The sequence below is a fragment of the Equus asinus genome, chromosome 3 (genome assembly GCF_041296235.1).
Source record: "Equus asinus isolate D_3611 breed Donkey chromosome 3, EquAss-T2T_v2, whole genome shotgun sequence".
NCBI lineage: Eukaryota > Metazoa > Chordata > Mammalia > Perissodactyla > Equidae > Equus > Equus asinus.
In genome coordinates this window covers 16,624,672-16,645,242 of record NC_091792.1, presented here as the reverse complement: position 1 = coordinate 16,645,242, position 20,571 = coordinate 16,624,672, and the positions used below count along the sequence as shown (strand labels likewise).

The window sequence follows — 20,571 nt, the reverse complement described above, 5'->3', positions numbered from 1 at the left end:
GTAGATGGAGCTGAGTTTATCTATACATACCTGCATGTACCAGAGTCTGAATTCAATATGCAAGTTCAAGCAGCTGGGAGTGGTTCTAATTTGTTTGCCTGGCTGCTTTTAATAAAACCTGGACTCAATAGTGATCTGCACTACAAAAAATGGAGATGTCAAAAATTCCTTAGACTAGTTTGAGGAAAGAATTTAAACACTTAGGGAATCCTACCCATTAGATTGTATTTATCACATGTAGTCCATCTAGCAAACCTTAATCTTTGCTCTCAAGAAAGCCCTGAAGACTGTCCTCAAGACATCAAGAAATAGATATTGTTATTTCATTATATATATATTCATATTAATATGGATATTTTCAACACACACTTGAATAGAATTACTACTCCCTGAAGAATGCCCTTGGTCTCAAAACTATATTCAATTTATGTCAGAAACTAGACATAACTATCATATGGCAGAATTTGTCCCAGTTTACAATCAATGTGGAAAATTAACTCTCCAGCTTTAAAGATCAGTAAAGTTTCTCCCAATAACATTTTATGTACCTTAATGCTTTCACTATAAAACAGAAAGCTTAATTTATTTTTATTTTGCAAACGATTATAAATTGAAGGGATTCCCATTGCAAGGAGAATGTCTATTTTTCTAAGACCTTAGAAGGGATGAATAGCTGACTAACTGACCAGTCTTCAATTCTAGGAAAACAATATCTGTTTTACAGGGCAAAAACATGAACACCAAAACAAATTCTACGTTCATGTGTTGGAGCAGTAAGAATGTCAAACAAAAAAATCAGCTTTCTGATAGACATATGTGTCTTGACTGTTTTGAATCCTCAAAGAGTTTCCATTTCTGCTCCAGTTGCTTCAAGATTTCACTATTGAAGTGCCCAGGTATCAATACTCCGGAACTTATCGCTTCAAAAGCTGAAGCTTATGCCACTTATGGGTCACCTCGATCTAAAGTTCTCATCACATCTAGATTCTTCCTATAATTTTAAATTATGAGCACATGTTGGTTTTTACCTTTTCACTTTCTCTAATGCATTACCACATTTCTCTTCTTACTTGCAAAAATCTTTTTCAGACCCGCAATTTTTTCTAATTCTGAAGGCATAAAATCATCACTCAGTATGCTATTGTTGCACTTTTCCCTTGACCATTAGAGATTTCTACATGGTATGTTTTCCTACTCTTTTCCTGTCTATTCAGCATTATCTTCCCCAGAAGTACTTCCCATCATCCTGTCTTTGCAATGAATAGTAACACCTCATTGTGAGGCAATTAAAGTAAGCCCTTCTGCCAGGAGCTTAGAGAAATTTCAAGACCTTGTTCTCTTTCTTCTTTTAGACGGCTTTGCTTTGATCAAGAAAATGTCCCTCAAGGAGGCAGGCCCGTCACAGATCTGCCTGGCAAGGCCTGGCGCAGCCAGGATGCTTCCGGGGGTGAGGACCCCACTCGCCCGCTGGGCTGCCAAGGCTGGAAGGCCACGGCCCCAAGTCCCCAGCAGGAAGAGGCCCCTGGCCAATGGCCGACTCTTGGAGGAATGGGCCCAGAAAGCTAGCATTGGACTTCTGTGACGGAGCCACCAGCAAAAGGCCGCCTCCACCAAGGACACCGGGCAGGAGCACGCGTCCCTGGGGGAGGCAGGAAAAGGCGGCGAGGAGGTGGTCGAGGGGCCCGTCCCCCCTCCCCAGGGCGGGGGATCTTACAGCTGGACGGGGACAAGCTGGATGACCCCAACTCTAACTAACCTGCTCGAGGGGGCGGAGAGGCCCGGCCCCCGAACCTCCCGGAGGCGGCGGGTCCCCAGCCTCAGAGGCGTCCCCTCCGAGCCGGCGGCAGGCGCGGCGCGGGGCGGCGGGCCACGAGGACCCCACGGCCGTCGGTCGGTCGGTGAGGCCACGGCCCGGCGCCCCTGCAGGGACCGCCGGGGACCGAGGGAAAGCACCGCGGGACCGCGGGGCTTCCAGGCCTGGCCGAGGGGGACGGTCCTGTGCAGTCAGGACTTCTTGGTGTACCAAGTCGGTCTGAGGACACAGTGCTGACACTTGGGTCGCACCCGCTCCTGAAGGATGCCCTCTGAGACGGCTCCAGGCCCGGGAGGAGCAGCGGGGCGCACCGGGCGGACGCACGTGCCCCAGGAAGACCGCCTGCGGTGGCGCGGGGGACTGGACGGCCTAGGAGCCCCGGTGTTCCCGTGCTCATGTGTCCTCGCCTGGGTCCCCGGCTGCCCACAGGGCCCATCGTGGACGTGCAGCAGGACAGCCAGAAGGACCTGGACATGACGGTGGAAGCGACACCAAAGGAGAAACTGGCGCTGAAGAGCAGGTGTGAGATGCTCCGCAGGAAGAACCTGGAGATGGGGAGACCGGGGATGGGTTTGAGGCGAGAGTGTCCCAGGCGATGCAGGAGGCTCAGAAACAGAAGGCGCTTGCCAAAACTGAGGTCCAGAGGGTTCTGAAAGAAGAAGACCAACTTACTTTAGACCTGAACTCCATGGAAAAGTCTCTCTCTGGTTTCTTCAAATGATTTGAGAAACAGACGGAGGTGATGATCCAAGGCTATCATTGCAAGAATGAAGAGGAGATTTACAGAGTAAGACTTGAAAGAGAAGACCAGAGATATGAAGCACTGAAGGCTCATGCAGAAAAGAAACTCAAATTGGCAAAGGAGGAGATGCCCAGGTCCGCAGCCAGGCCTAAGCAGGGGCCCTGGCCTTGCAGGTGAGCCTGAGGAAGGAGCAGATTCGCATCCACTCGCTGGAGGAGCCTGTTGAGCAGAAGACTAAAGAAAAAGAGGAACTGACCAGAATCTGTGACATTCCATTTCCAAGATGGGGAAGATCTGACAAAGTCTCTGACCAGTACCATCCTCCCTCCTGCCTGTCTGTCTGACTGTATTAGAAGGTTTCATGATCTTTCTTCTCTCCTAACCATAACTCCTTTTCAAAACTAGATTTCTTTAAAAAGAAGACTAAAGTTTCCCTTAAGTTAAAAGAAAAAAGTGCCTGATGTTTCTTAAAGTACTTTTGAGTTTTTGACTATTCACTTTCCTGTTCTTCCTTGCTTCTACCTGAAACAGAATTTTTCCTTGACTTGAATCTACTTATATTGCTTTCCTCTTTCTGACTCCATACTCTGTGCTCTGTGTCCTCATATTGACCGTAGGCATTCGAGCCCGTGATACACCCATCACGTGATGCACACTAGGTCTTTTCTACATGTGTGCACACTGTCTTCCACACGATATTGTCACTTTCCTAAGAACAGATGTCTTCTATTTATTTTTTTAATACTCTCAAAATGTTTAAAATATAGGAATCGAACTTCTATGTGCTACCCTAGAAATGATTAATTCTAGTATTTAACATAAGGCCCATGGACCCCAGAGAGTTAATGGATGGGGTTTCAGAAAGTCCATGACCCTGCCACGGGATTGTATTATACAACAAAAAATGCTAAGAATCTCTGATCTCTTCTAACTCAAATCACTTTCCAGATGAAGAAACTGAAATTCAAGGTCAGAAAAGTAACTTACTTGAAGGGAATAGACTTTCTGAATCCTTGTTCCTTTCAACTTCTGAACTCAATTTCACATACTCTTGGGAGTATAAAATTCCATGAAAGGTCTTCAAAATCCATTACCCTGCCTGCAGGCTGAATTTGTCATAAAGATCCCAGCAGATGCAACCCATGATACTATTAAAGATCTCCTGGGAAAGGAATTTCATAATTTCCTTCAGTTTACTTTCACACAAACATAAAATCAGCCTCTTAGAACAACCACTACATTATATTACTTCTTTTTCTTATATCCTGAAAACACACACTCTCTCACACACACCCCCCCACAGGGCCTTCCATTTAGAAGGAGATCAAGTAAAAGTGCAATTTACCTTACTTCTAGTCTCTTCCAAATATTATTTCAACTTGAGCTTTATTTGAATATGAAAATCAAACAAAAACAATATCAAATTAGTTTTTATGTTTTTGCTACATAAAAACTCAGGTCGATAAACTCACAGTAATTCACAAACTCTTTAGCCAAAGAAACAACTATTTGTACTTTTAGCATGACATGTTTATTCTGTCTTTGTGGGGTTGGAATTGAAAATGGAAATCTCTGCCCTGGCCTGTGCTTGTGGAGTAACAGTAACAGTAGAAAAGTTTCTGGGTAAGCTACAGTATCCCTAAGCCGTCTCGGGGCCACAGAGGGCCTCTCATGGAGGGGGTGGGAATAGAACAGGAGTTTTCTTCCTCTTAAGCTCAAACACCTCCCCTTGCGTCCAGGAATCCCTGCCCTTCTCCTGTAGTCCTTCAGGCAGTTTGCTTTTACTCTGCAGCAAAGGGTAGGATTTTAAGTGATTTGCACTTCCTAAGTTCAAGTGAAACTATTTCAGATCATTCTCATTTCCATCTCCAAATGTCTGTGGCACAAGGAAACAATCCAGAAGATTGAACATGACGAATAGGAGTCAAACTAAATCTCCCGACAGCATGATTCCTCAAAATGATGTAGGCCTGTTTATGTACAGAATCAGAGGGGCTGAGTCTAAAAGTAGCAAACCACTTTTCCTTTTTTTCAATCTAAATTATCATTGATGTTATTGGGGGCAAAATGACCTGATCGACAAGTGTGATTCTCAATACACAGAGCCATAGTGAAAGAATAGACAATGTAACAACTGGAGAAATAAGGGCTGAGGGAGATGGGTCAAACAGGTCCTAGGTACTGCTAGGAAACCATCCAGAGGCCCTTTAGAGAACTACAGAATTCAAAAGGGGAATTCAAGCTTGACCTGTAACCACTTTGGGAAAGGATGGAGAGCAAGCTGACAGAATCGTTGTCAGAGAAGATTGCTTGAATATGGATATGGGACCAAGAAGTTGAATAAGAGAGTTGGCATGGAGATATGGCTGGAAGTAAAATCATGTTCCCCTTCAGCAGGTTTCACATACAAAGAAAAAGGTGTGTGAGTAAAAATAAGGCGTGCTGTTCCTTTCCAAAAGGAGACCCTTCTTTGAGAGCTCTGCCTTCCTGAGGTCCTGACTTCCTGAAAATATTGTTCAAGATTTGCATTGTTGCATTTTGGAAGATTGTACTCTGAAAACACCATGATTGAGTGCTGCCCAAGCACTGAAGAATGGGTAGTCCAATGTTGCTGCTATTTTCCCAGGATTATTTCTCTGTAGGGGGTACAAAAATAGCCATTTTCCGTTTTTGCAGTGACACTATGGTATAGTGATTGGTTGACTGGACATTCATGACATAAAAACTATACTTCTTTTGGCCAACTGCTATTCTCACCATTTCAAAGTGTCTTTTGAATAGGACTTGGTCTAAAAAAGGGAGATGGAGAAATTTCATAGGAAAGGCAGACTGTGCTTAGATACCCTTTCTAGTTCTTATTGTGCAGGGGGGGAGAAGTGTCTTCCTAAAAGAAAGTCAAGAGGCTTTATTGTTTTTTCCTCAGGTATCAGTTTCCTACCAAACTGCATAGAAAATTAAAAGCAAAAGTGGGAGTGTTCTGGGTGGGAAGTAGAAGGAGGGAGTAACATTTTTAGTGTGCTGGAAAAGATATGTATGCATCGTAACAGGAAGGCAATGTTTTCTGCTTGAAAGATAAAGGGTGCTTTTTAACATTAAAGCGTGACTTGTTCTTGAAATTTCTCAGAGTATATTTGTAGATTTTTTTATGTTTTATTGAGGTATAATTGATATACAACATTATATTAGTTTTAGGTGCACAAGATAGTGATTTGGTATTTGTATATATTATGAAATGATCACCATGGTAAGTCTTGTTAACATCCGTCACCATATATAGTTACAGAATTGTTTTTTCTTGTGATGAGAACTTTTAAGACTTACTTTCTCAGCAACTTTCAAATATGCAATACAGTATTATTAATTGTGGCCACGATGCTCTACATTACAACTCCATGATTTATTTATTTTATAACTGGAAGTTTGTTCCTTTTGATTCCCTTTACCGATTTCGCCCACCTCTCATTTCCACCCCTGGAAACCACTAGTTTCTTGTCTGTGTCTATGAGCATGGTTTGTTTTTGTTTTAGATTCCACATATAAGTTACGTCATACAGTATTTGTCTTTCTCTATCTGACATTTCACTTAGCATAATGCCTTCATGATGTGTCCACGTTGTTGCAAATGACAAGATTTCATTTTTTCCTGTGGCTGAATAATATTCCGTTGTGTTTTCTTTATCCCACATTTTCTTTATCCATTCATCCTTTGATGGACACTTAAGTTGTTTGCATATCACGGCTATTGTAAATAACGCTAATGCTGCAATGAACATGAGGATGCATATATCTTTTCAAGTTAATGTTTTCATTTGCTTCAGGTAGATACCCAGAAGTGAAATTGCTGGATCATGTGGTAGTTCTATTTTTAAGTTTTTTGAAGAAGCTTCACACTGTTTTCCATAGTGACTGCACCAATTTACATTCCAGTCAACAGTACACAAGGGTTCCTTTTTCTCCGTATCCTTGCTGACGCCTGTTCTCTCTTGTTTTTTGATAATAGCTCTAACAGGTGTGAGGTGATATCTCATTGTGGTTTTGATTTGCATTTCTCTGATGATTAGTACTGTTGAGTATCTTTTCAAGTACCTGCTGGCCATCTGTATGTCTTCTTTGGAAAAATGTCTATGCAAATCCTCTGCCCATTTTTTAATCAAATTGTCTGGATTTTTTGCTATTGAGTTGTATGAGTTCTTTATATATTTTGGGTGTTAACCCTTTATCAGATATATGATTTGCAAATATTTTCTCCCATTCAGTAGATTGCTTTGTCGTTTTGTTGATGGTTTCATTTTGTAGTTTTTACTGCTTCATATGCGTCATTTCTCTCATTGTTGAATCCCAAGATTTTCTCACTGAATTTTAGTAGAATAGGTAACATGAAGTGGGTCAACAAAACCTTGAAACTTATGACCATATTGTCAAGTTAAATTGGCTTCTCTAAGCCATTTATAAATTCAGCAGAAAGAAAATGATTTAACAAGTTTTTACATACACAGTTAAACTTTGTATACTCCATTAAAGCTTAGGTACTAACTTAAAACATAAGTTTAACTATTTTTCAGCTAATGTTTTAGTTTGCTTTTTATATTTTGAAGGGAAATGGAATTAGTACTGTATAGTAAAACAGACATTTTCAAATGAAGCTTTACCTTTAAGTTTGACATTTACACTTATAAATAAGTTTTGATTTCCTGCATTTGGAAATATATATGATTATGGTAGAATAGAAGGATAACATTTATTATTTTATTATCCTTAAATTGAGTAAATTAAGGGAAAATTTAAACCTTCAATATGAAACATGGTCCAAAAGTGAAAATGAGAAAATATTAAAAAAGAGAATATTTTAGGATGATTCTCAAAAGACAAATGGTATAAGGAAGAAAAAATAATACTTTGTTGGCTTACTAAGCAAAACTCAGTCCTATAATTATATTACAAAAAAGAGTTGTTACAAGAAAATAATTAACAGGATAGATACAAAATTATGAAACTAATAAATTACTCAGAAGCATCTGAGTAATCTTACAACTAAAGAAGAGGAATAAGGATACTGTTGTATCTTAAAAGATATAAAAATAAAAATAATATATATGAAAAATGCCTCTATCATATTGCTTTTTAGTTTAATGTTCTAGAGATGAGTAAACATAATTTTTAAAATCCTGAATTAAAGCTTGATGAACTCAGTCGTTCTTTTGTTTTTTTCTACATAGCTTTTTACTACTGAATTGTTGTGGTGCTGAAAAATCTATTTCAAGCTGCAAGAGTATTTTTCACCTCACAACCTAATAAAGTGCTTTAATGAAAAAAAGAGACAAGTGCTTCAGTTTGCAGTAGACTAACATCCACGCGTAGGAAAACAATCATAAAGGATGTCAGAGAAAGGGTTACCACAGGTGGCTCCCAGCAGACACCTTAATTTAAATTGAAATTGGTATGCCAATTGAATTTGTAATTTACTGTAATCAGATAGCGATAATCGCTCTTCAATTTGATACTCTTCAAATCCCTGATTAGGAAATGATTTGCTATCTCGTTAACTCAAAAAGGCATAAGCCATAAATATACAATTATTTCTTAATTAACACATTAGATGTGACAGGAATCTCTTCGTGTTATATATTAATATTTACTGGGATAACTCATAGGAAATGATTTTAATGGACGTGGATTAATAGCCTTTTCAACATGATCTTCAGTGGGGCCATTCAAGCAAAAGCCCGTGAGTTAACCATCTTTAAGGTTTTTTTTAAATTACTCTCTTTGAATTTAAAGAAAAAGAAAAAATTAAAATATTCCTTTTACAAGTAACTAAAGATTATTTAGAGTTATGATTATAGTTTGTCTCTGAGTATGTTTTTTCTTTATTTTTAAGAGCCATAAAACATGAGAACTTCTGTTCTAGAAAAAAATTAACAGTCATTTCTTTTTGTCAAAATTATCAATTTTAATGACTATCTTCTGAGTGATATCTATGCGCCCAGAACCAGAATAGTGCCCAGTGAAATGAGAGGCAGGCAGTCCAGCATATGGTCCTAAGTCAAGGAGCTTAAAATTTATTTGAGAATATAAGCCTACGTATATGAAAATGTTTTATGGTGAAAAGTAAAAATTTCATGAAATATTTGTAAAAATAGATTTCAAAATGTAAAACAAAGCAAAAAGAAGAGTAAATTCCATGGGTTTGGATAAGAAGGATCTTAAGAGAGCTGGAAAGAAATTAAATTGATGCCATTAAGAAGAAAAGCGAATGGCATTGAAAAATACAGATATAAGAGTGTGTTGTCATATCATCTCAGTATTAGAAGAGATTATAAAAGTGACCAGATTGAGCCACCCACTCAATATCATGCTTAAAGGCTAAAGGACAAACACTGTATGTGTGTGTGTGTGTGTGTGTATGTGATAGAGAGAGAGAGAGAGAGAGAGAGAGATAGTAACAGCTAAGATAGACAATGAACCTCTAAATATGTGTCTGGAGATGGTGTATGAATCAGTGTGCGGGGACAGAGCAACTGAAAGGGAGTGCTGTTTACAAATGGGGCTCAGTGAAGACCTGTTAAAATGGCATGTGAGCAAACCCCCAAAGGAAGGTAGCAACAGCCACATGGCTGTGTGAGGGCAAAACTTTCCCACATGGAGGGGTCAGCAAGTGCCAAGGATGTGAGTTTAGGAACCTTAGTTAGGGAGATCATGTGACTAGGAAGCAGGGGGTGAGGGGAGAGTGGAAGCAGGTGAAGTCAGAGAGCCAGAGGAAGGTGCAGAGCATGTAGAATGTGGCAGAACGTGGAGAAGAATTGAGTATTTCTCTGCGTGAGGTGAAAGCCATTGGAAAGTTTGAGCAAAGTGGCCAGATCTGCCCTCCTTTTACAGAATCACGTTGGCTGCTGGGTAGAAAAGATGAAAGCCAGAAGCTAACTGGTTAGGAGGCTCATCCTTTTTGGACTAAAGTGGTAGAGACAAATGGTTGAGAAATGGTTGAATTCTGAATATTTTAAAGTTTTGCTAAGGGTCAAGATTTATCAATTACTACCAAGTTTTGGGACCTGTGGCAGCTAGAATATAGCTTGAAGGATGACAATAGTAGCAATGGTGATGACGATTCGAGACAAATGACACAGAAGAGGTCTCTACTTAGAAAACAAAAGAAAATTATGCTATATCAAAAGATTGATAAATGATAATACATTTTATGCTTACAATAAAAATTAAAATTTTTAGACAGAGGTGTCTTTTTTAATGATTACTACAATTCGTTGAATTTTTCCATGAACCAACCAATTATCAAAGCCAATTCCATCAAATAAAGAACTTTCTATGGTTTATTACTGCTAATAATAAAAACAACATGCAAGGGTACATTGTTAGCATGGTATTTTGTTGAGCAAATGTGATATGACTTCAAAATATGCTTTTTTTTTTTTTTAGTAAGGTTAATACTTGTCTACTTATTCTCTTTGTCATTTTTTTCTTTTTCTTTTAGGTAAGGAAAAATATCACAAAATAAATACACTTTGCCTTTCCCTCCCTGGACACTGCCTTGGTCAGCTCTTGTTGAAAAGTTACAAGTTCCTTGTTATCATCACTCCTCAATCCATTTTTACCCTTCTGGCACTCCAAACCACAGTATAATCAATGCAGATATATGTTGTAAAGTTATATCTCTACAAGAGAGTAAATTGAATTTCACCCAGGTTAAAAAAAAATGCCTAAGTGTTCAGGGCCTTCTGTCATCCGTGTGGAAGAAGTTGTTTATGCCTCACAAATGCTGAGGAGTTTGCACAGTAGAAAGAAAGGTGAAGATTTGGCAGATAACTGGGCAACTATCTAGACAGGGGACAGAAAGGACAGTTGTCTGCATGCAGCATCAATAGCTTCAATAGTTCTCTGCGAATTCCTGAAGCCTTTGAACACTCCAGACAGGACGTGAGGGCACTGTACTGTAACGTCATCTGGAGAGAACAGCACGGCTGCACCAGTCATTATAAAATCAAACTTTAGATTTCATGCTAAAACTTGTTTGCAGAATGACAGGAGATTTCTCAAGGATAGAAATATCCAGAAGAAAAGAGCAAAAAATGAGAATGACCTCTTGGGAGATAAGGGTACATAATATTAGCCTTCCTAACTTCTCTTATAGCATGATTTATTGTCAAGTAAGTTTCAGATATGCACTTATATCAAACTGAAACTGAAGGAAATAAAATTTCTGTCATCACTGTGTTATTTATGTCTATGTGGACGCTGGCTGAAACACTGGCCTTTAGGATAAACTTGATTCAACCACAGGGAGCTATATTGAAACTGATCCACTGAGAAACATATTCCTATATAAATTGTTTTTGTTGTATTCATTTCCACTCTAGCTGCCATGACTTAATAGCTATAACAGACTCGTGATATCATGTTGTTTCCAAGAATTGCTTTACTTGAAGGTCTGTAGCACACAACTAAAATATTGAGTGTGTGAGAGTCATGCATGAGCTATAAAAAGCAGAAGGGAATTAGCATCAACACCAATATCTTGGCTGAGTGTCTAAATGTTATCCTTTGACAGTGGCAGGCTATTAAACAATTTTTAAATAAGACATTTTCCCACCACAAGGAAAACATTCATTTATAGGTACTTTACAACCCGGGATTTAAGGCTTTAAAGAAAATATGCTGTCCGTACCATGGATTATCTGGAGGCATTGGAAAGACCTGCCAATACATTTGGCTTGAGGTTAGAAGGTTTGAAACTGCTTTTAAATAAAAGTTGGTGTCTAAGGACAAATGAGTCATAGACAAAAGGCCAAACCATCTCATTCTGAAGAAAGTAGGAAATGTCAAAGAGCATAGTTGCATAAGAAAATATGAATAAAAAGTGAAAGAAAGGAAAGATTACTTTATTCCCATTAACCTTTGCTATTCTGTACTAAAATCTTAGACACTTCAGTAATACTTTATTTGATAGTAAGATTCAAGTGTTTTGCTAGTGAAGCTAGTCTTCCATGGCTTTCCATTCATCTGTTGAGCGTATTTTACAAAGATAATATGTTAACAAATGTTCCACTATAGCTAGAGCACTTACAGTGTGCTCCTTTATCATCTAAATCAGAGTTTCTCAACGGAGGCATCACTGATATTTTGGGATGGATTATTCTTTGTTGCAGGGGGCTGTTCCTCTTCATTGTAGGATGTTTAGCAGTATCCCTGACCTCTAGGTACTAGATGCCAACAGCATCCCTTCAGTTGAGACAATCCAAAATGTCACCAGAAATTGTCAAATACCCCTGGTGGGTAAATCCACTCCAAATTGGGAACCACTGATCTAAATTAAGATTTATATAATAAAGAATTTTGCCACATATCTATATATGATGTGTACACTTGTCCAATTTTATGTCTTCCACAAATTTTATAAAACTTTATAACTTAATGAAATTTATATTGCATTAAGAACAATTTAGTGTCACAAGTAAAATGTCTTATGTGGATAATTCACTTAAACAAAGGAGCTTCTCTGTCCTGAACAAGCAGAACTATACAAGTGGTCTCTAGTCCCTAAACTCAGATTGTGGAGGCTCACAAAGTCTTAAATGGTGATCAAGCTAGAGGCCTGGGAAAGGAATTCTAGGAAGGGAGATCTAAGGTCTGAAAATAATGAAAAAGGAGGAGGAAGCCATGACAGAAATTAAAATAAAAATTAAATGAATAAAAATTTGAGTGAGGAAAGAATGATAGAACTTTATGAAGTACTTTAATGAAAAAAAGAGGCAAGTGCTTCAGTTTGCAGTAGACTAACACCCACATGTAGGAAAACCATCATGAAGGATAGATCTGTTAAATCAACAGATACGATGGTAATCAGAGGGCGATGCTGGAAGCTTCTTCCTGGAGGTATAAAGCTAAAACAGCAGATTTGACACAACTCAGAAATATTGTCCAAGTCACAGGTATGTGTTTCTCTCAAGACATTGTGATGAATGAAATAATAATAAAAAAGTAACCAGAAAGAGTTCCCATAAGACAATATGGTGCTTACACACATGGCTTAAGACACAAACTTCCAGAAAGTCTTTGGAGTCCTTGAGGATCTCTGTCCTTTCAAGAGAATTCTCCATAGATTAAGAATCCTTGATATCATTTCAGTATCAGAATAATATGGACAGTATTTTGAGAAAGAATGTTAGAGAAGGGATAAATAAGTCATCTGTATGATGTGTTTCCCGGTTTCTGTCTGTTGGTCTTAATCCCTCAAAGTCAAAAATGTGAGAAACACACACACAGAAACAGAGACAACACCCAATATGAGTTACACTCAGAGACAGAAGCAAACTGGGCAATTTGACGGCAAAAGTAATAGGAGTCTGTGGTAAGCGGTTTGCAGCAGAGGCTGCTAATTCCAACCAAACACTCCCCTTAAGGACAACTGCACGCTTCAGTTGAGGTCTAATTATTAGAAAGGTTCTATCCCACCTCCCACCCCCAGCCATTAATCTTTGCTTTGGCTAAACTAAACCAAATGATGTTCAAAAGAGATTCTATTTCTTAGATTCATAGAAAGCTTTTATGAATGAATCTTGCGGCTGGGTGCCAGATGGATGAATTTAGAAGTAAATAAAAGGCCACTATCTACAGAGTAGATAGCATCTATATTAAGTTTAGAAATAAAATATCAGACAAAAACATTGAAATGTGATTTTCTCACCTCTGTGAAAAGATGAGGAAAAATTGGGAGCATGAGAGACTGTGCTTTACCCTGAAAGGACTTCACATGGAATGGCCCACCTACTCAAATTGGAGCTGCCAGATATGTTTCAAATAGGACACTTCAAGGTTTACTTTGATGTGGTGAGCGAAGGGGAAAGAATGGGGGTAATTTTCATGTAGACTCACATTAATACTCCAGTTACTTTCAGGGTGATTTTTCTAAGCTTCAGTTTCCTCATCTGAAAAATGAGGATGGTAGATCTAGATAATTATTTCCCAAACTGTGTTCCACGGAGTATTATTCCCAGGAGAATCTCCATGAAAAGTGTTATTGGGCAGATAGACACACACTGTATTCTCTATAAAATAGATATATAATGTAGATAATATTGTGCACCAACATATTACAAATTTTTTCGTCCACCCAGTGTAATAGTATCATTGTGCTCATTTACATGTAAGCGACTTCCCAAGATCACACTCTATGTGGGTGAAAAGGGAGCCCAGGACTCTTCCCTTCTTGCAGACTTAGAAAGCACATTAAAGTACTACAGATTTCTAGAAGTCTTTTGCTAAAGAAAGTTGTTTAATCTATATATACGGATGTTTTCCAAATTATTTTGACCATGGGATCCTTTTCTTCTCAGAACATATATTTAGATTCTGCAGAGTCCTCTGAAAAATGTAGGTCTTGCTTATGTATAACATCCTTTTAAGGCCTACCATATTATAAATACGAGATTAAAAAGAAGTTTATCAAGAGGAGTTCTTATATAATCTGTTGAGAGACAGCAAGTATATTTTCCATTCCAGACTTGAAATTGAAGTTCTTCAATCTTGCAACTACATACTGAGAATGAAATGAGCAAACTTTACGTCCAGTGGAATAGTATTGAAGAGAGATCAGTTAAATAGTAATGCAGTATGGGTCCAAGAAAACCTGCACAAAAGACTGTGCCTGCAGCTGCCAGTAATTATGTGGCCAGAGTGAAAACCCGTATTCTGTGGTCTACAGCCCTTCCAGCTCTCTGCTTATTGCCCTAATGTTGCCATGCTTTCCAATTTCATGGTTGAAAGTACAAAAGTTTTATGGAGAACTGGACAAAGTTTGCTTTTGCTAGCCCTTCTTACAGCTAACTATTTAGCTTAAAAAGTAGGTAGTACATATAAGCATGCAATACACATAATGTATGTCAGGCACTTAGAACTACATAAATGATATCATTCATGTAAAGCACTTCAAATAATGCTAATGCCCAGCAAGAGCTAATAATGTATAATAGTGAAGACCATGTTGTACACTAACATATTACAAGTGTTTTCATCCATCCAATGTAGTAGAATCATTATGCTCATTTACACGTGAGCCACCTGACCAAGATCATACTACATGTAAGTGGGAAGGGAACCCAGTACCATCCAAATACAAGTTTCTTATTCTGAACCACTGCCTCTTGAAGGAAACCTACCTGAGCAAATCTTAGTTCCAGCTCAGAGGCTAGTGGCTGCTCTTCCCATTTCCATCACGGGGCTTGAGGGTACAGCAATGGAATTGGCTCCCCTCCTATTCGGAGTCTAAGTGATTGGTTTTCATTATTCCTCTTCGCTGGTCTTATGAGAGAAAAAAGACTGGGTTGGGTGATTTTTTTATTCCTTCCAAAGCCTGCACTTCTTCTTTGCAAAATCACTTTTATGCACAAATAAGTTTTGAGTAGGACCAAAAAAATCCCACAATACTATTTTGTATTTCTTAGCATTTTGCAGTTTATAAAACACTTACGTACCCTTTTTGTCTTTGTCGTTTCTAAAGGTACTTGGATATAGGACAAGAATTTTTATCATTCTAAATATTGGGAAATTAAAACCACAGAGATAAAAAGATTCTAATAGTAAACAAATGGCATTTAGGAATCAGGGATATAAACCCAGAGTACTATGTGTTATGAAAATCAACGCAGATCTGCCATACAAATAAGCTTATGTTTAGAACTTCTAAGAATTGAGAAAATATATTTAGAAAGAGCATTCTTCAATTCTCCTTTTCATTGTTTAAAAAATTAGATTTCCAAGGAAATCCCAAGACTGTCAGAATTCAGTGTCTTACACGTTGGCCATTTCCACTACAGTTGCTTTCCAATGAATCTTGAGAGCCTTGAATTGGAAACTACAGCTACGAACCGAAGGCAAAATATTCTGAGTATTCCACGATCTAAAGAAATCCACAGATAACCTTCTTCCTCCAGAGCCACCAGTCAGCATATCCAGCCCCATTCCTCCGCTCTCCGTTTGTATGACCATCACCTGGAAGAAGCCTAAGAAGAATGACTCAGCCTGTAGGAGAAAGCACAAAACCAAACTGACGGGGTCCTCCAAAAGACTCACTTATAGTCTTCCCTACATGTCTCTGAAGAGGGAAATCAAGAGATTGGACTGACCTCAGGGTGGAGAGAGGAGGCAGAAGTAGAATATTATCCACTCACACTGTTTGTCATGGCAAAAATTATGAGTTTTCTGTGGATTAAGTGAAGGCTATGGAAGGTAGATGGATTTTAGCTATCTTACCTCAACCCCAATAAGAGAGATGCTGGCTAGGGGAAAAGAAATTGAGAAGAAAGCACAAATGGATCTACCAGCATGGGTATGTGCTGAGAGGAATTGAAAGGGATTTAGTGAGGCTTGATCTCCCTTGTCTGCGCATTGTGCAGCGTGCAGTGTGTGTGTGTGTGTATGTGTGAGGAAGGCGGGGGGCATTCTTACTGGATTCTCTGAACTCACACATCCTCCCCAGGAGACATCCAACATTTCAACACAGCCACAGAAAAGACATGAATGACATGCCCTCTTTTTGAACTTTCTCCTTGATCCTACAGACAAGAGGAAACAAATTTAGCAGGAGGTAGAAGGAGCCAAGTAATGCGTAACTAAGTTGTGCTCTGCACACATATGCCCGTGCTCCAAGGTGAGGGCAGGGAGGGGAAGTAAAAGAGACAGGCAGGCTTCCACCAGCCTTCAGAACTGGCCGGCAACGGGGGCCGGACAGAATGTCATCAGTTTGTTAGCAACTTACTTTATATTACGGGATACTTAGAACTTTTTGTTTCTGGTAATGGGGGAGAGAAAAATCATTTTAGCAAGTGCTATACTGAAGTTATAAATTGGTGTAGCCAAAAATTTTGAGTATTGAAATTGCCTAAGAAATTATCAAATCTGCCCAAAATGTTATCCAATAGAGAAGAGAGATTTCATTCTACAATTTTGTAGGTGGTGATGGTTAAGACACAAAATAATTTTGTGATTATTATCCCCACCAAGCTGAGTCTCCTCAGTACACAGTTACACCATTTATGGTTTCCCACCTTCTTAAAGGGTCAAATTCCCTTCCCTGCATTTGTCAGGGTGAGAGTTCTAGTTTTCTTCTGGAAATTCATTATCCTCCCTTTCTCTCACCAAGAAAATCAGAAAGTAAATATATAAAAATTGAGATTTTGTCAACACTCACTGAACTCTATGTGTTTCAGTATATTTGGATCTAAAATATTAAAAATAATCTTAGTACAAGTTCAGTGATTAAATTCTAAAGAGAGTCATTAGCATGGGTGATTTTTAACTTCATTAGAGCTAATTGTGGAACTGGGTGGTGCAATTTTGGAAATCAAAGGAGTGACAACTAAATCTAATGCATACTGGGCAAAGAGAACAGGTGAGGTGGAATACATATGCAGTATGTATTTAAACATTTAGATGACTGGAAAATATGACTTGAGTCATTCTTTGCCAAATCTGGTTCAATCACAACTGTTTAAGATTGAAATTTGCTATTGGGCAGATTTGACGTCTGTTAGGAGCTGAAGTGTGTACCCTGCCAGATTTGTATGCTGAAGTCCTAACTCCCAGAACCTCAGATTGTGACTGCATTTGGGGATAGTAGCTAGAGTAGGAAAAAACCTCAGCCTTTTCCTCCTGAGTAGGAAAAAGCCCAATCCTTCCTCCTGTGTGTCTCCTTTACTTTCACACTACCACACTCACAACACTTCTGACATCAGATGTGTGGGGGTTTCCCCCACCAAGCAGTTCTCTGACACCAGCTGGGTGTCCTACAATTGAACTTAATTCTGACACTATGGACCTGGAGATAATGTCAGATCTCACAGGCTAAGGGCTCAGTCTCACGAGATTGCTTCCTACTTCAGACTCCAATTGCAAGCAGTAGGTCCCCAGGTTACCCACAACTTCTGTCCAACTTAGCTACAAATCAGAGGTTTCCATGACCCTCTCCTTGGGTTTGATTAATTTGCTGGAGTGGCTCACAGAACTCAGGGAAACACTTACTTAAATTTAGCGGTTTATTAAAAGATATGGTAAATGATACAGATGAACAGCCAGATGTAGAAATACATAGGTTGAGGTCTGGCAGGGTCCTGAGCACAGGACCCTGTCCCTGTGGAGTTGGGGTGCATCCCCCTCCCAGTTCGTGGATGTGTTCACCAACCTGGAAACTCTCCAAATCTCATCCTTTTGGGATTTTATGAGAGCTTCATTACCTAAGCATGAATGATCATAACTCCAATTCTAGCCCTTCTCCCTTCTCAGAGAATGGGGATGGGGCTGAAAAGTCCAAGCTTCTAATCCTGGGTTTGTCTTTCCGGTGACCAGCCCTCATCCAGGAGCCATCCAGGAGCCCACCTAGAGTCTCCTCATTAGACCAAAGATTCTTCTATAACCCAGGAAATTACAAGGGTTTCGGGAACCTTGTGCCAGGAACTGGAGGCAGAGACCAATACAAATATATTCTATCGTCTCACGTCTTTAAAAAGATAACTAAGCTAAAATGAGGTCATTAGAGTGGGCCCTAATCTGATATGGCTGGTGTCCTTACAAGAAGAGGAAATTAGGACACAGACATGTACAGAAGTAAGACCATGTGAAGACACACGGTACAGAAGACGACCATCTACAAGCCAAGGAGAAAGGCCTTAGAAGAAACGAACCCTGCTGGCATCTTGATCTCATACTTCTAGCCTCCAGAATTGTGAGAAAATAAATTATGGTTGTTTAAGTCACCCAGTCTGTGGTACTTACTGATGATAGCCTGAGCAAACTAATACAGGGTCTATATTATAAGATTCTGAAGACATAGTGGAATTGCAATTTTGAAAAAATCAGGTCATCCAACAGGACAGAAAGATTACTTTAGTGATTAAACATATATCATACAAAGTATTAATAAAAATGAGTTTGCTAGCACTTCTTCTGTTTGAAATACATTTCAAAATTTAGAAATAAATACTTAGACTTTCAGTGTTATACTTTCTTTATGCAATTCCAGCTCTTACTGGTTTATTTTCCCAAGAATAGAACTCTTGTGACACAACTGATTTTCAAAAGTATTACTAATAGTCAACTCAAACAATGGGAAAATCATCAACACTTATATGCAATCTATGGGAAAATTAATCCAATTTGTTATAAGAACTTCTTTCTTAAAGAAGACTCAGAAAGGGTAATAGGGCACGTGTGCACAGTGACTCATAACTAGTCTTTGAGTAGTGAACGTGATGTAGCCTACACAGAAATTGAAATATTATGATATATATCTGAAATTTAATATTATAAATCAATGTTATCTCAATGAAAATAAAAATATAAGAAAATTCAAAAAATAAAAATTAAAAATCAGCTACATATGATAGGTTTGTGAAACTGAGCTGAGATATGGGAAAATACTTAAAACCAAGAGTGAGTAGAAATTCTCACACACAAGAGGTACTCATTATTAATATTATTATTTGTATTTAATAGTAACATTACTCTGAAATAACTTATTTTAGTCCAAGATACAGCGAAGAATTACTCCCATATAGTTAAGGAAATGCTTAGATTGTTCTAGTGGTTTGGTTTTTGATCCTTGGAATTCCTTCTCTTTGGGGTTGATTTGGAGGCCCAAGATCCGTATTTTGATCCATAATTAATATTAACAGAGACATTTTTATGCATCTCTTTCTTCTTCCTCAGACTTTCTCCTGATTTCAGCTCCACCTTCTAAGGGAATTGGGGTTGGACAGTGTCTAATTTCCAAGTATGACAAAGTCTATCCATTTTCCTGACCTAATGTCAATAAAAGAAAAACATTAAATGCATAGAGTACCTTTGACAAAGAAAAAGAACTTTAATCTTTTAGCTGTCTGTAACTAAAGTTGCATTCCAGTGTGGTAGCCCTTTCGTCCATGATCTGTATCAAGTTCTTTCTAAGCCTATACATGAAACAGAGAACGTTCTGCTCTTCGCCACTAATTCTAATGATATCCAAGGTCCAATTGTAACTCCACCAGTAATGGAAAAAAGAACATGTCAACATTTCTAAGTGTGTTTGCCCATGAATCCCATTTGTTCCATGGAATCTGCTTTAGGAATATTATACTGGACTTACTGTGAAAGAAGCATCAACGGGATTCAGTGTGCAGCCTGAGTGGTGGGAGAGAAGTACCATTTTCCTAGCCATGGAAAATCATGGTTTTATTTTGTTAAGAAAAATTATCTAAAATTTGAAAATAAGGCAAAAAAAAAAAAAAAAGAAAATGGTATGTCTTTTCAATGGCAGATGAGGGTGGCCCAGACCCCCCAAGAATTACTTAAGTACTTATGAGAATATACTTTTTTTTTTCAACTCCCTGTTTAGAACTGATTAAAGTGTCAGACTTACTGAAGTTACATTTTAACTTGTAGATTTTTGTCAGGTAGATCAGCAAATTATTCTCATGCAAAATAAAAGATAACCCCAAGGATTACAGTTTTTTGCCCTTTAGGAGATTAACCAGCATTGTATCTAAACTTACAATCTTATTCAAACTGTCTTTTCTTAAATTGCCTTTAGATACTCAGCTTCTCGAAAGCTCTTTGAACTATTATTAGCATTTGGCCGGTTCCCTCATTAATGAATGAGTTGAACACAGTTGTTGACATTGTTTATTTTATATTTGTATGAGAAACATGTTTTAACTTTTGGAAACAGTATTTTAACAACTTATAAAAAATGGTGCTGTTACAAGGAGTAAGTATTTCATAGAGTAAGATTGCATCTTTAAATATTTCGCCTTTGAGATGTTGAAAATATCTTTCTTAGGGACCAAAAGTCTTTATTATGACAGTTCTCTTTTTCATAAAGTATGCATGTCTACAAAACAATAGACTTTAAAATTATAGCTAAAATTATTAGAGAAATCAATAATTCACAGAGAATGGCTATGACATCTTTTGTGACTCTGTCCAATATCTTTCACATATATTGAAGTTTGTAATTCTATGCCAGTCCAGAAACATC

At 38.4% G+C, this 20,571-nt stretch overlaps 1 long non-coding RNA gene across 1 annotated transcript in view; it reads left to right on the top strand.

The window, feature by feature from the left end:
* Positions 1-10,713, top strand: part of LOC123284550 (uncharacterized) — a 38,798-nt gene extending 28,085 nt beyond the window's left edge. The window contains exon 4 of the long non-coding RNA XR_006525662.2: positions 10,042-10,713. This is a non-coding gene — a long non-coding RNA (uncharacterized lncRNA). The remainder of the gene's footprint in view (positions 1-10,041) is intronic.
* The last annotated feature ends 9,858 nt before the right edge of the window (positions 10,714-20,571 follow it).